Source organism: Aphanomyces invadans (genome assembly GCF_000520115.1).
Source record: "Aphanomyces invadans strain NJM9701 unplaced genomic scaffold supercont1.51, whole genome shotgun sequence".
Classification (NCBI taxonomy): domain Eukaryota; phylum Oomycota; class Saprolegniomycetes; order Saprolegniales; family Verrucalvaceae; genus Aphanomyces; species Aphanomyces invadans.
The window spans coordinates 9,912-15,957 of record NW_008580196.1 but is presented as its reverse complement, the minus strand read 5'-3'; positions in this window follow the sequence as shown (position 1 = coordinate 15,957).

Below are 6,046 nucleotides of genomic sequence, written 5' to 3'. Positions count from 1 at the left end.
CAGCTACTGACTACGAACCGCTCCACTTCACCTGGTCGCCTGGTCGCCTTGAACAAACACTTCGGACCCTACCTACAGTAGGTACATTTGCTGGCTCCATACGGAGAATCTGGCGATTCACGACCTCTACTGTCCCGTTGGCCCAGGGACAGTGAGGCGAGACAAAATGGTGGTGGACGCCCAACGTTCGACGTAGCTCGTCGATCACTTGGATTTTGAAGTGCGACCCACAGTCACTAACCCATGTCGCGACGACGCCAAAGAGACTAAACCAGTCCAGAAGGGCTGAAGCCGTGGCATGAGAGGTGGCTTCGGTTCCTGGGTACAGGCGCACGTACCCGCTCATGTCGTCCTTGACGACCAGCATGTAGCGCCATCCGTTCGTGGCAGCGGGCATCTTGAGCCAGTCAAAATGGATGAGCTCGTTTGGTCGGTCGGCATGCAGAGCTTGACCCCAAGGCCGAGGCTCCAAACCCCGTCCACAACCAAAAGTGACTTCACTAGGTAGGTTAACAAACACACTGTTCTCGACGCTGCGACTCGGTGAACGGCACGGTCGACGACACCGTGAACGTCCGAGCGAGCAAAGTGGCAGAGGATCACCATCACACTTAACCGAAACCACTGTAAGACTGGGGGATCGCAGTGGCGGTCCACAGCAAGGATCACAATCGCACTTTACCGAAACCACTGTAAACAACCGGGCGATCACAGTGGCGTTCCGCGGCAGATAATCACAATCGCACTTTTCCGGAATCACACTCATAACAGATGATGGTCAAATCGCGGCTCGGCCGAAAACACGCGATTATCTAGTCTAGAACAGACCGAGGAACCCCAGACTTCGATGTGTGGTCTGGTTGAAGGGTCCCCAAGGTACGACCGCAGTGCCGCGCCTGTGCCCCTAGCGGAACCCGTCGAAACTAGTGTTCAACAGACGTAGAAGGATTACTGCGGGTCTCGATCTTAAGGGCCTTAGACGCTTTGTGGGGGCGGCCAGAAGAATTTCGAATGGGCAATATCCACAACCTCATCCGAACATCGAACCCGACTTTGAGCGACATGTAGGCAACTGTATGCGAACACAACCACCCAGAACGCATGTAAGTCACGCAGTCACACACAAATTTGACGCGAATTGATTCGCACTATTCGTCATCACTATGTCATCATTGGGACCTCGGGGCACATACCTCCAATGAATTGAGTTGCGTGATCTTGCTGACAGCATCGCCCAGGTTTTTCCTTTCGTCCACACGGACACAGTGCATGCAGAACATATGCGACTTAATTCCAGCACCAATGCAGCTGGAACAGTTTCACCCGTCGAGGGACTAAAAAATTCTGGAATTTATTCATGAGACAGGAAATATCAATTAAAGCACGACGTAGACAATCGTCTTGGTGTGATTCTGCATCCAAAAAACGCTGACGTGTTGAGCACAACCAGTGAGAACTTTGTGGTTTACGGGTCGTGTTAAGGGCAGGGCTTTGTCGAAGGTGTCGGTTTTAAACGATGCACCGTCCCATAGCTTCGGTTTGCTTTCGAACGAATTCGCGTCGGCAACAAGAATTCGAGGAAGCGTATGATTCAGCACCACTGACGTCACTGCACTTTGAACATGGGCACAGATCAGCTTGATGCACTTGTGGTGACATTCAATGGGCAGCTGATGCTACATCACACCAGCAACGTCAGAAGCTGTCACAAACCAATTCCCATGGTGGGAATCAATACGTTTCGTGGAACCAATCAGCGAAATGGTCTTCGCCAAGGACAACTTGCCATTCCAAGAGCACTATACGTGCAAACTGCTTGAATTACGGCCACGTAAGTGTACACCACATCTTGTGGATGTCGGCCGTGACTTTGATATAGTTGTCCGGGTCAACCAGATGGTATCAATGGCGGTGTACGTTCCGCTTCATATGCACGTAGCACGTTGTAATGTGGACCTCGGGCCATTTACATCTCAGTGCTGCCGCAATATATGCGGCGTGATCCATACAACACATCTGTTCTCACATCAGCTAAGGACTATTATTCAGTGCCCGAACCTTTGGAAGGAGGGTAAATCCGAAGAAAGAATGCAATGACTTTGCTGTCACGTCAAAGAGCTTCCAGAACGCTTCTTCGCACTCAGTGCGAACAAACATGTACGTCCATGGAACACAACTCTGGCGAAAATGGCCGTCACAAAACTTTGTGCAGACAGACCCCAGGTCTAGCAGAGTCAACCCACCTAGCATTGTCGATAAATTTTAAGATTTTTTAGTTAGAGATATCATTATACCAAAGTGCAAATTGTACGTACCGTCCCTAGACATCGAAAGATCCTTCATCTAGCGATCGAATGAACGAGCTGCGTTCCACAAGTTTTGGCGGGAGGACACAAATGCCGACAGTGGACTTTGCGTCCCCAGCGTCATCAAAACTACCTTCGAAGGTGTCCAAGACTATGAGTCCATTCCAGTGCACATGTTGTTACAACTTCAAACTGTATAGTTAATGGACCTGTATTCGTCGTCTTGTTCGCAGAAGTTGTCGTAAGTCACGGCGCTCCCCTCAGGGGCGAAAAATTGCTTGACGCATTGCATGTGTGCGCCGCCGCCCAGTCGGCTAGTCCGGCCAAATTCTTTATTTCCCATCCACCGCCGCGCTTTCGGACTAGATGTTGCTTGCGATTCTTCAGTTGTTGCAACGTGGGAAGAAGCGCCAGTTAGGCTGAGTTTTTGCATGTCGTGTGGACAAATCCACCTATATTGTTGAGGATGACGTCGACTTAATTGCATACAAGTCACCCCAGACATGCACGCCACATTTTGTGAACCACAACAGCATAGTTTGGTTAATGTACCTGTTTTGGGAACAGGAGACCTTTTGTTGACCAAAAATATTGACTTGACATACGGCTAGTTTTTTTGGAGTGAGAACATGTCGAAGGCATTAATCGATCTCCAGCAGTAGTGTTGGGTGTATACCGTACTGGGTGCATACAGAGGAGGGTTCCAGGCTGTGCTGGATGTTGCTATCCAGCAGCTGCGACTCGGCGCCGAAGTGCACCACTATTTTGATTTGATGGCGGCAACGCACATGACCAGTGCAAGTATATACGTACATAAGCTTGGTAGAGCCGGAATTGTAATTTAGAGTTTGCTTGTAGCGGAATGGCCTGTAGTGCAAAAACACCTTCGTCTCACCAAACAATGCAAACACATCCACGGTCGTCCACTGTGGCTTCCCGTCAGTAAGGTTTTGGTTGCCGAAGTTTTCGGGGGACGTGGGTGGTGATCTCGACGCGGAATCGCTGTCACTTGGTGGTTCTGGCGAGGTGTCCCTACTTGACCTCGACGCATACTAGCCTTCAGGGCTGTTAGGCCGATTCACACCACCCGCGCAACGTCGGCTCATGATGATTAATGGCAAACAGTCACGTGTACAACTTTTAGCGCTCATCCGCTACTCAAAATGCAATGGACATACCGAATATAATTTGCTGGAAGTACCGAAAATAGAAGAGCTAATTTTTACCACCAGTTTCAAATTAGTCGCATTGAACATTCGGGTAAATTCGCACTGATTATATCAGAATATAAGTATGTCAACACTTCTACTAACGATTCGTGCACGATCTATTTATTTTTACCATATTGTCAGTCCTCGTCAATATCGAACTGTCCTTTTTAATAGAATGGTAAGTGCAGTTTTATTTTTATGGGGTTTTGTATGCAAACTCATCGTGAAACGACCCACTCGACGGTATATCTCAATATGACATTTTGGAATTTCGTGCATAACGGGCCGACAGTCAGTCCATTCCCATGTCGTCGACCTGGTACCTCCAAGTAGGATCTCTCGAAAAATGCACATGCCAGAGACAAGTACGTTGCTAAGATGCGCCCAACAACACTGCTAAGGTCGAAGCATAGTGTGGTGCACACGGACGAGTTGTATATCCACCACCACTACAACTGCCATCGTAACGGCCTGTACGGCCCCAGAGGCACCAAGGACGTTTTCCTGAAGGAGAAATACATGGGATGACGATTCTGCTTCATTGCTGGAATCTTGGAGACACCTGACATACTGCCGGCTTCTAGGCCTGGACATCTTCACGGGCGGAACAACAAAGGCGAATGATCCCAAAGTCTATCATGGTAGATTCAAGCATGACAACTGTGCTGTGTAATGTACTTTGGTCACCTTCTAGACAAATTGGACTCTCTCGACGTCACGAAATCTTGCATAGTCATGGACAATGCCAGGCACCACAAGGGCCGGCCAGCGGACACTGCGTCAAGCTGGTTGCGAAGGCTCACCTTAAAGACAAGTGCTGTCGGTACGGAATCCCGTTCGAGGAGAACGATTTCAAGAGTGGCCCGTGGAAAGAGTTGCAGTGCATATACAATAACATGTGATGCCAGCGATTGATTCCTTGGTATCAAGTCGTGGGCGCCAAGTCGTGCATGCCTCTTCGCATCACTCCGACCTACAGCCGATTGAACTGGCTGGGCCATCGTAAAGGGCGATACTGCGAGGAAATTACGAAGTTCAAGAAGCTACAGGGAACGACGGAGAAGCTTCCCCCGTGGTACTGGTCCCTTTGGAATATTAATATCGTTGAGCAGTACAATCATCAATCATCCAGGTTGAAAATATTTCAATTTTAGCCAATCGCATACTATATTGATCACGATCAGACTCATGATATGATTCAACTTCATATCTGTTGTAGTATCAAAACACTGTCGTCAGACTAATGACCTGCTGCATTCTCACTAAGATTAAGAAGATTTTATGCCAATTTTATTATGGAATGTACTCTATCCTAAACATCAGCTTTTATAAGAAATCAGTTCAATCGTTCGCAAGTTCGCCAATAGGCTAAGCGGTTTTGCTTCGGCTGTTCATCCTATGACCCGGTTCGAGTCCCGCTGCGACACCAGACCTCCCATTAGGAGAATACTCTTTTTGAACCAAATTGCTTCGGGAAAGACCGTAAGAATTGCTTCAACAATGTGCGCTGACAACCCCTCATGGGGTCATGGAGCATTGATTAGCCAGCAGCGAGAACATTGCATACAAGTTTGGTCCATATATTGTGACGTCCTCGGTCATATGTATTTTAATTTCTAGGGCATCATACATATGTCAAGACAATCTATATATTAGAATATGATAAAAGAGCCATACGGATTGGCTGCTTCAAACTTCCCGCATGACATATGTATTTATATTTCTAGGGACATCATACATATGCCAAGACAATCAATATATTAGAATATGATAATTGAGCCATACGGATTGGCTGCTTCATACTTCCCGCTTGACAAAAAGAACATGGGTTACACGAGGTACACGAACGCCGAGCGCAAGAGGTTCATCGAAGGTTTCGACCCAGCTCTTATAGCCTCAAAAGGATATGCTAAGGCCAACAACATCAACTGGAAAACTTGGCGTAATTGGCTTGCATGCTTACACGGAATATTGACGAAACCATGCAACGACAAGAAGCACACTCTCGGCGGGCAAGGACGCAAGGAGTCCTTAGCATTTGCTTCCGAGCTCGTTGCTTTCATGAATGATGTCAGAGACGGGGAACACATTCTAACCCATGGTCACCTCAAGAAGTGGCTCGACCAATGCCTTGCTACCAAGAAAAATGATGACAGGGCATATCATAGCCTCTTAAAGTTGTGCCAGCGCTTCTCCACTCGCCACCGCTACTCGCAGCAAGTGCCAAGTCCAACCAAGGTATCCCAGTCTGTTTTGCAAGAAACGAAGACAGCGTTCGCTGCCGCCTTTTGGTCCAAGTTTCGTGACACTGCACCATGTGACATCATCAACATTGACGAAACAGCTGTCTACTACGATATGCCTCCTACCAAGACTCTACACCTTTTCCCGGCCAAGTTGAAAGATTTTTCCATTCAATGAAATCAAAATAAAATATAAATTTTGGGAAGTGATTGGAGTGCAAAAGTTCAGATCAACATGAATTTTGTTCCAATCAAAATGAATTTGAAAGGCGCGTGTGTCATCGTG